This window comes from Schistocerca nitens, chromosome 3 (assembly GCF_023898315.1).
Source record: "Schistocerca nitens isolate TAMUIC-IGC-003100 chromosome 3, iqSchNite1.1, whole genome shotgun sequence".
Lineage (NCBI taxonomy): Eukaryota > Metazoa > Arthropoda > Insecta > Orthoptera > Acrididae > Schistocerca > Schistocerca nitens.
Window position 1 is genome coordinate 423,087,129 of NC_064616.1, and position 11,351 is coordinate 423,098,479.

Here is an 11,351-nt window from a genome sequence, read left to right on the forward strand (position 1 = left end):
AAGGCCGTTTACCAACGCCCCCTCCCCACTACTCTTCTGGTGCCACATGCAAAATTTATCTTCATTACTTTTTCGATTCAGTTATGAAAGCGAAGCGACCACATTCTACCGAGCGAGGTGGCGCAGTGGTTAGCACAGTGGACTCGCATTCGGGAGGACGACGGTTCAATCCCGTCTCCAGCCATCCTGATTTAGGTTTTCCGTGATTTCCCTAAATCGTTTCAGGCAAATGCCGGGATGGTTCCTTTGAAAGGGCACGGCCGATTTCCTTCCCAATCCTTCCCTAACCCGAGCTTGCGCTCCGTCTCTAATGACCTCGTTGTCGACGGGACGTTAAACACTAACCACCACCACCGAGCACACTCTCTCCTCTCTTACTGGGTTATAACGGCAACATCAAATATCATACAAGAATTTGTCTTCTTGAAGCGCCTGGAGGAAGATGGTCTGTTGCTGTAACTCGGAGATCTATTGACGGTCTCACCTGAACTAACGCTTTCCTTAACGTTACTGGCGTAGTCTCTCATGAATGAGGACATGAAACAAGACGACACCACCTCCTCCTCCTCCTCCTCCTCCTCCTCCTCCTCCTCTCCTCCTCCTCCTCCTCCTCCTCCTCCTCCACCGTGACATTAGTCTGGAGAGGACGGAGTTTTCCGTCGAGACTAAAATTGATGGGCTCGAATCTAATCTTCCTGCACTAAGAAGTGTTTGACGAAATACTGTAAACGAGAATTCACATTAGCTTTAAAACAGGAGTGCAAAACAAACCGTAATTTTCCATCCAACCAGATTCCTCCACTGGTCAACGACAACAAACATCTCTGTAGGTAACGAAGACATCAGGCTGAGTGATAAACATAGACATGACGATGCAAACACACGCTGCACAACTGGAGCCTTGAGATCGGTTTCCGTGAAGCGTGCTAGCTGACGACGCTGTCGCTCTCAGATGGCCTCTGCAGCTTGTTCAGCGTTCTCACCAAATGGGCTAGTTGTTTATACTGCACTGAACGAACAATTGTTCAATTTCATTTTTCCCCACACATTCAACAACTGCATTTCGACTGCAGGATTTCAGATTTACCAAAAAAGGATAAACATGAAGACAGTAAATGCTATAAAATGCACAGGGAAAAAAATGATTCTGTGGTATGTATGTCGAACAGAAATGAAACAAATTACACGAAATAAAAAAGCGATACTGAAAAATTTCTAGCATACACTCTGATTATCAGAATACTGTAGAATGATTCTTTATACAAACATTATCTGCTGAGAACGTTACAGAAAGACCAGCAGACAAACTAGGACTAAAACACACTCACGTTAGTTGCGAAATGGATTCAACAATTCAATCCAATTAGTTCATTAAATATACTAATGATCTAAAATAAGAAAACTGCCGATATATTGGTAAGATGGGGTATTAATACAATTAAGTAAACACAAAAATTAATTTTCATGAAGTTATTTAAATTTGAAACATCCTAACAGATTAAAACTGTGTGCCGGACCGAGCCTTGAACCCGGAACCTCCTAATTACACGGGCAAATGCGCTACTGTTTGAACCACCCAATATATTTCTATTTACATTTGTTTATAAATCACAAATACAGAGGTTTCTTTCGTGCATAGTGCAAGCAGAGACTAATCCAAAATTGTTTTGTATTTCGAAAAATTGTTACGAAGAGTCTAACCTCCATCAAGGCAGTTGCAGTAAATGACGTGTTTCAGAGATGATGATTATATGCGGACGATTTAACAAGGTATCCGTGTAAGCGAAGTGGGGCTGCTACGAATCATGATCGAATTTCTCGCTAGAACGATAGTGGATGACTTACAGAAATAACTAAAGACGAAGCACCAGAGCATCGTCAAGGCATTAGAAGAGCTAAGGGATGTTTATGCCGATGCAAACCTTCACAAGACAATTTGCCAAAAAAAAAAAAAAAAAAAAAAAAAAACGTTCACGGATATAAGATAATCTTTGATTATGACATCCGGCGCTTTGAAATGTTGCAGAAGTGAAGCTGGTAAACCCATAGCCCCCCTCTCCCATGAACCCCGTGGACCTTGTCGTCGGTGGGATGGCTTGCATGCCTCAGCGATACAGACAGCCATACCTTAGGTGCAACCACATTGCAGGGGTGCCTGTTGAAAAGTCAAACAAACGCATGGCTACTGTAGAGGAACAGCAGCCTTTTCAGTAGTTGCAGGGGCAACAGTCTGGGTGACGGACTGAGCTGGCCTTGTAGCATCATCCAAAACGGCCTTGCTGTGGTGGTACAGCGAATCGCTGAAAGCAAGGGGTTTTGGATAACCATTTACAACAACATCCCACGTTTCCCTGTCACTACCACTCGCGTTAATCAGCGGAGTCTCCTACTGTTTAGTTGGAATATATGAAATCTGCACCTAATACCATAATAAGTCCATGAAATTTACGCGAAACTCACTTGCTTTTTGCCTCAGATTTTCCACTACTACTGCTGCTGAGGCAGATAAAAGCATCCAGTGACCATGTTTGATCCACCTGTAACACTTATCTTATTACAAAATATTTCGCATTTTGAATATGTACTAATTTCTTTAGATATTATCGCGTTGTTACGGCTATAAAACACTGGCGTTAGCCGGCCGCGGTGGTCTCGCGGATCTAGGCGCGCAGTCCGGAACCGTGCGACTGCTACGGTCGCAGGTTCGAATCCTGCCTCGGGCATGGATGTGTGTGATGTCCTTAGGTTAGTTAGGTTTAAGTAGTTCTACGTTCTAGGGGACTGATGACCACAGCAGTTGAGTCCCATAGTGCTCAGAGCCATTTGAGCCACTGGCGTTCATCCTGTCTTTGCGATATACCAGGGGTGTCTCCTATGGGTCGGCAGGCACCTTTTTTCTGACGTTTCGGCAGAAGTTTGCAATTTCGTTTTTAGAAAGTGTAGCTGAAGTCAACCCAAACACATAATGCTCATCATGTCTTTCATACTACGCCCAGTGACGACGGAAAATGTAAATTTGTTTCCTGTTACTAACAAAATTATTTTTAAACTGGAATATTACGTGCTCATTCGATAGAGGTCCCAAATTAGCCTACGCGTTATTCTCTTTGTCGATGTGTATTAACTGGAAAAGTAAATCGTGAAGAACAATCTGTGCTACAGAAGCGACTGAGCAACGCTTCTGGATGGCGGTAGCAGTCAGCGCGGGCCGTAGTGCTGCCCCTGAACCCAGGCGGTAGTCATCCGTACCGACATGAGCCATGGCTTGTAGCCGGGTACACCCAATATGCTCACAAGGGAACCTCCCCATCGCACCCCCCTCAGATTTAATTATAAATTGGCACAGTGGATAAGCCTTGAAAAACTGAACACAGATCAATCGAGAAAACAGGAAGAAGTTGTGTGGAATTATGAAAAAAGTAAACAAAATATACAAACTGAGTAGTCCATGCGCAAGATAGGCAACATTAAGGAGAGTGTGAGCTCAGGAGCGCCATGGTCCCGTGGTTAGCGTGAGCAGCTGCGGAACGAGAGGTCCTTGGTTCAAGTATTCCGTCGAGTGAAAGTTTACTTTTTTATTTTCGCAAAGTTACGATCTGTCCGTTCGTTCATTGACGTCTCTGTTCACTGCAATAAGTTTAGTGTCTGTGTTTTGCGACCGCAGCGCAAAACCGCGCGATTAGTAGACGAAAGGACGTGCCTCTCCAATGGGAGCCGAAAACATTTGATCGCAAGGTCATAGGTCAACCGATTCCTCCACAGGAAAACACGTCTGATATATTCTATACGACGCTGGTGACGACGTGTGCGTCACATGACAGGAATATGTTGTCGATCCACCTAACTTGTACACTTGGCGAATGGGTAAAAAGATTCTTCTACCTTGCCCGATTTAGGTTTTCTTGTGCATGTGATAATCACTCCCAAAAAGTGATGAAAACATAAGTGTTTGTCAGATAATAACTGTCTGAAAATAAAAGATTAAACTTTTCACTCGAGGGAAGACTTGAACCAAGGATCTCTCGTTCCGCAGCTGCTCTCGCTAACCGCGGGACCACGGCGCTCCTGAGTCCACACTATCCTTAATGTTGCCTATCTTGCCATGGACTACTCAGTTTGTATATATTGCTTATTTTTTACATAGTTCCACACAACTTCTTCCTGTTTTCTCGATTGATCTGTGTTCAGTTTTTCAGGGCCTACCCACTGTGCCAACTTATAACTAAATCTGAGGGGGTTGTGATGGGGAGGTTCCCTTGTCAGTTGCTGCCGGAAGAGCCTGCTTCACCTATCGGGCGTGACCCCACCCCCGGCAAGCAGAGTGGTCACTGGCCATCTTTCCCGACCTCCCCACTATTTCCATAAGGGGCTCCATCACCCACCTACTACATCGGATCTCCCAGTGACAAGCCATCCATTTCACTCCCCCCCCCCCCCCTTCCCCCAGCCGTGCGGCCAGTACTCACGTTCGCCTTCCGTTACCCGCCACTTAGTCATCCACCGTCGGGTGAGTACCACCGGCCGTGTGAGTACCACCGGCCGTGTTGTGTGAATCTATAGACGCTACGACGTCAGAGATGCCAGGCGACACTTGGCTCCAGAGGCGGCAGCGCAGGCGGCCAACGCCATAACCGCCCAGGCCAGCAGCTTGAAGCCTGTAGACCGTGCCCAATAGTTTACGAACAATGGTCAATTCCCCCTCCACACGTACACAAAAGGCGCAATCTCTATCCATCTTTAATCAATTTTGGTCTGTACAACAAAGAAGAATATAACTGTAATTCTAGCACTCGTCGGACGCAATTTATCTACTTCCACTACGCTACTTACGGTTTTACTACTCAACGAAGTCAGTTCACACAATGCACATGATAAACAAAGTAGAATCCACAGATACAATTCACTTCTATGCTGAATCACGTAAAAACAAAAGCTAATAAACGGAGACTTCTTTGCTGCTAGCCCTATCGTTGGGCTACGGGACGTTGGATTTTAACGTAGCGTTGCGTTGATTCCGACGGAGCACTAGCTTGTAATTAACAAAAAATAAATAAAAGCGGCTATGGACCTGTTGAGGGAACGATACTGGCAGTTCCGCGCCAATGCAATACAAATGTCTAAACTATTGACATTTCGCTGAATACGATTTCACTGTCGCAGATTGCCTTCTGCAAAGAGTATACACCAGTCATGGATTGTTTTCTTTTAAGTCGATTAAAATACATAAAATTAAAAGTACTTTCAAGTACATGCTTCCTACTTTTCTTGTGCAAATACGATACATATTTTTGAGAGTTCTCCAAATCAGAAATTAAAATGTATCAACTTAAAAATTTTCATTAGCGTTCAACTCGGAATGCCTTAATCACTCGAAAAACCACAATTCCTTAAAAATCTTGGAAAGTTTATTAATTTTGTACTTGTAAGCAGTAAAGCAGCAGTACACAAGTTTCCCGAATTTTGAGAGCAGAAACAAGTTTTGCGTTTTCTAGTTCCATGTGCAGGACAGTGCAGTCATTCCAAACCCCCACAGTAAATATAAAAGCTTAACCATTCATGATACTCTTCAAAAGAAGAACTTATACTACTATTCATGCACATCGACGAAATTCCTCCATTCTATAGCGTTTAGCTATTCGCCGAGAGCGGGGTCAATAGGTGCTGATTAGCGTAACGTATCGCAAGATATGAAAGTGACTATGACGTCACCAACCGAATAAGATGCCTGAACTTTGCTACTATCTGCGTTTTGTTGCACTTGTTGGTGTGTAGGCGGAGGAGAAAAAGACATAATTTTGGAACCGACGTAAAATAGTTACAACGAATACTACAGCTTGAGCTTTTGCAGTGTTAAAGGGCTCTGCGCTACAAAGATTCAAAGTGTTAATAAAACAAGCGAATTTCAAGTAAATATGTGCTATTCGTAAACGTAATAGAATAACGGTGGACTGGAGAATGCGCGAAAAACTTTAATAGCTATAGATAGACTGTGATTCTACCCACAGTTCACTCTATTAACGCGGTAAATTTTAAACTTCGTGGCACGTAACCTCACATGAAGGAAAGTAGTTCAAGAAAAAAGATGTTACAGAGGACTTCAGTAAACATTAACGGTACTTAAGTTCCACTTTACGCATTTCAGTGCCGCAACAAATGCGTTGCATACGGTTTACATGATACACTGTCCTTGTATAATAATATTTATCTTCAATTCTTTGACGTAAACTCAACTATAAAATGTGTTCATAGACTTCTGTGTTCACTTCTTTCATTGTTCTGGGAGACTTCGTGCCTTCGGCCTCACACACAGGACTTTATTTCGTATTCTGTAAAAACCCTTGCTCTAAATCTAAATCTTAACCCATCACTTGTAGCTGGTTCGTCACTACTTTAGAAATCTCCACCAAGACGGAAAACGATAATAGTTCAAAGCCAAGACACGTGCGAGCGCACTAAGGTACAACACTCGCCACCAGAAACGAATTAGAACTGATCATGTCCGCAGCATAGAATAAACTTTAGAATTCTTGTAAGTTTTTGCATCATGGGAGAATAACTGCCGAATCGCTAACTTCCGACGTCCATTAGTAGTAACACTACCAAACAGCAGAACCATTCTAGAGAACCCGCAACGTGCCTCCTACATCAGGAATTCTGCTGGCCGATTCCTAAACTTCCCCAACATCAAACCACTCCCGAAATTTTTAAAAAGAGGTCCTTCACCAAACAGGCTTGCCGAGTAGAACAGTTACTGTCATTTGTAATCAATATACGTCACAATTTGCACTCCTTATTCCTCTGATAGCAGTTCTGTGGTAGGTACTATCCTCTGCCAGGTTTTCCCGGTAGTCTTCTAATGTAAATTGGTACGGAAAAAGTAGTTAGCCGCGGTAAAGTTTCGAATTAATGAGCGAGTCCAGCAGACGCGGACAGTCATACTCTGCCGCACGCATTCCACAAGCCGACTTACTGTGCCCCCAGGGGCTCAACTCTCTTGCGAGTACTCTGGTGACCATGCAGTCCTGCTGACTTTATCTTCTATCAGAACTATTCTGTACGACAAGTTCACTACAGACTTCCTAGTTTGCTCGTAGGATGTTGGTTATGTGTTCCTCCACTTTGCTCCATTTTGCATCACCTATTCCTTTAACATTTGTTTGGTCCCCACAGACATGTTTGAATCGCACCTTTCCAGATGCGGAACAGTAAATGGTCATGGTAACAACCTGGGCCCCAGTGTCTACTGCTTTCTGGTTCTCTTGGACGAAGAGAGCGAGCTGGGTTTCACGCGGCCGATTCTACAGAGATTATTTTCGCTCTCTAGAAATGTCATAGTACGCGAGCGTAAAACATGTTCTAAAATTCTACAACAGACGGACGTTAGAGATATAGCCTTATAGTTTCGTGCGTCTGTTCGACCACTCTTCTTGAAAACTAGAATTAGCTACGCTTTTCTCCAATCACTAGGAACGCTTTGCTCGTACAGCAACCTACGCTACATTGGTGCTAGAAGAGGAACAAGCTTTATCTCCTACTACTTTATGTAAAATCATTATGGTATCCCGTTAGGTCAAGTGGCCTATCCTCTGCCGAGCAATTTCAGATGCATTTCTGTACCGTGCCACTTATTTCGATATCAGCCATTTTGATGTTCGTGCGATGATTCAGTAGAACAAAAACAGTACAATCTTTCTCATTGAAAGAGGGTGGAAAAAGGCGTTTCGTATTTCGGCGTTATGGTTTATCATTCGTTGCAATGCCATTATGGTCACAGTGTCTGTACCGATTTAACATGATACCAAAACTTCTTAGAATTTTCTGTCAAGTCGCTTCATGAAATTTACTGTCGAATTCGTTACACGATTCACGCATTATGTACCTCTTCTGGAGCACCCTTTACACGGGTCCCGGCAGTGGACAAAGTCACTCCACTAGCCCAAAGAACTTGAAATGAAATAAAACCGCCGGCCGCTGTGTCCGGGCGGTTCTAGGCGCTTCAGTCCGGAACAGCGCTGCTGCTACGGTCGCAGGTTCGAATCCTGCCTCGGGCATGGACGTGTGTGATGTCGTTAGGTTAGTTAGGTTTAAATAGTTCTAAGTCTAGAGGACAGATGACCTCAGATCTTAAGTCCCATAGTGCTTAGAGCCATTTGAACCATTTGAAATAAAGCCTTGCTCCATAAAATCTGCATGAGTTAGTAGCTCCTTTGAACTACTTACCCTTTCAGTACATCAATCGATTTAGGTAAATTACCGAACGAAATATGGTAAGATATTAGCACACTGGAATAGCTGTTGAGAGGGGCTGGATTCACCGTCTCTCCCTAAATCGCCGAAGGAAAAGGCCAGAAAGGTGGCTTCTTTCCCTAATTTTGTCGGGGCCGAACTTGGGCCCAGCATCTACTGACACGGTCGATGAGGGGGCGTTAAATTCCAATTTACCTTCTTTCGTAGAGAAACTGAGAAAGTTCTAAATGATTCCGTGATTTGATTCAAATCATTACACCTCCGTAATTTAAGCTCAGAGGTGCTATGCATTGCATTAGTCACAGTCCGTGGCTTTATAAAGAGCTTATTGGTTAGAAGAAACTATGCGTTCACGATTGCGTCTGAGTCGCAGTTATAGCCCTGAAATCACACAATTAATTTGTCACGTACTTGGAAAAGAGTGTTCCACAAAATATAGGTTGAGTCTTTCAAAGAAGAAGAAAACACCCAGCCATTATTGATAATGTTGTTTATCCAGCGTGCTCACTCGATACAGCGGCACCAAATTAGTATAGTGCGATATTCGTTTTATCAGTATGTGTTAACAGGAACATTACACACTGTGAATAACCAACATTCCAACATCGAGACTCTGTACGGCGCCGACTGCTACCGCCAAGCAGCAGTGGTGCGCAGTCCTTGCTGGAGTACTGGTTATTCGTCGTATTTTAATGTTTTTGTTAACACATACCAATAAAGAGAATATCACACTAGACTAACTTTGGTCAGGTTAACAGGCAGGTAAAATTCTGCTTAAAAAATCATTTTGTTTGTTACGGGAAACATGTCGACGCTAGATTACGCAAGAAATACGTGACAAGCAGTATTTGTTTGGGCTGACACCAACTTCACATAGCAAAAACTTAATTGCGAATTTATGCCGAAACACTAGAGAAAATGCACATGACAACTCATAGGAGGGACACCCGGCATGTGGAGCGGAAGCTCGGAAGGCTATGCGATCGCGAGAAACTTGTGACTCGCACCGAATCCAGATAACGAAGTCCTTGAGAGCGCACAGTTCCGAGTAAGAACATTCAAGTATCTAGCCTGCCGCTACCGAAGCAATACAACTTCTAAACTTGTGCATTAGTGTGATGCCATTAAAACTGCATGTCAGTAATACAGAAAGCGACGCGTTTTATATTAAAAAAAGTGGACTATATCCAATTCATTAAGAGACTTAGTATTCATCCTTATATGTGGATACTACTTCTCGAGTAGGAATTATCTGTTGTGTATTGCCTCGTGTTAAGAGCTGTCAGCCCACTAAAGGGTAGTATCTGCATGATCTTTTTTATTTAAACGTAACATAATGAAGGTGAATACTTTTAAGCCTCCTAGTAATTCTTGTTTTCTAAAATAGTTATTATTTTTGTTCCAGGCAATGACTATATTTGGGGTACTGGAAGAGTTGGTGTGCAATGCGAGCGTAAGTAGCCTTTAAATTTCAGATCATTATAGGTGGAAACGTGTAACGTTTGCATAATCTTCACATGTACACTAATTAGCTGTACAGCTATAATAGTGAAAGGCATACTGCAACCTCAGTTCAGTCTGTTACGTTAGAAATAGTTTTGAAAACTTCGGCATACTGTTTTATGCTGGCCGTCGTTGTAACTTGTTTAAGTTATGTTTATAATAACAAGTGTTCAGTCGCCGGCCGGAGTGGCCGTGCGGTTCTAGGCGCTACAGAATGGAACCGAGCGATCGCTACGGTCGCAATGTTCGAATCCTGCCTCGGGCATGGTCCTTAGGTTAGTTAGGTTTAATTAGTTCTAAGTTCTAGGCGACTGATGACCTCAGAAGTTAAGTCGCATAGTGCTCAGAGCCATTTGAACCATTTTGTGTTCAGTCACAGTCGGGCAGTCAGATTTGTATTTGTTATTATTGTTCGTAGTATATTCCGTCGGTACCTGGAATAACATGAACATATTACAAACTGAAGTACATAGTATTAATGTTGAACACTAATTTATATTTCGTTATGAACAGGCTTTCAACATTCTAGGCCACCTCAGATAACTTAAGACTGAACAGGTAGTCCACACAACAGAAGCGACAGATTATAACTGTACAGAAATTGTTGTTTCTGAAGATGTGTGACCATTTTACGGCTACGTACACTATCTCATCAAATGTATCCTGACACCCCTGTGTAATGCGGAACTGACTACTGGATATCACGGAAGGCGGACCCGCCAGCATAAAAACAAGCGGGGAGTAGTGTTCCGGCCGTAGAGAAGCAGTGAAAGCAAAATGGATCGATCGGGAGAGGTCAGTAACTTCGAACGTGGATTTACAAACCCATTGGTGAAGTTACAACACTTCTAATGAGCCCTAAGTCGACAGTTGGTGACGTAATTGTGAAGTGGAAACACGAAGGACAACACAGCTAAACCAAGGCCAGATATAGCTCATGTACTGACGGACTGGGACCATCAAGCACTGTGGCGGCTGCTTGCAAAACTCTCATGAAATCAGCAGAAGGAATCACTGTTGAGTTCCAAAATGCTACCAGCAGTAAAGCTAGTACACCGAGCGAGGTGGCGCAGTGGTTAGCACACTGGACTCGCATTTGGGAAGACGACGGTTCAATCCCGCGTCTGGCCATCCTGATTTAGGTTTTCCGTGATTTCCCTAAATCGCTCCAGGCAAATGCCGGGATGGTTCCTCTGAAAGGGCACGGCCGACTTCCTTCCCTAATCCGATGAGACCGATGACCTCGCTGTTTGGTCTCTTCCCCCAAAAACCAACCAACCAACCAAAGCTAGTACAGCGATTGTGCTTAGGGAGTAAAAAAAAATGTTTACAATGGTCGAGCACCTCCTCATGAGCCACACGTTTCTGTAGTCAGTGGTAAGTGAACCTTGAGGTGTAAAGAGCGACGCTACGGGGCAATGGATGACTGAAAACGAGTAATTTTGAGTAATAAATCACGATGTACCCTGTGGTAATCCGATGGAAAGGTTTGGGTTTGGGAAGTGCGGGAGAAAGATACGTGCCATCACGTGTAGTACCAACAAGGAAGTACGGAGGAGTTGGTGTTAGGGTGTTATTCGCGATTCGGTTGTGGTCCCCTT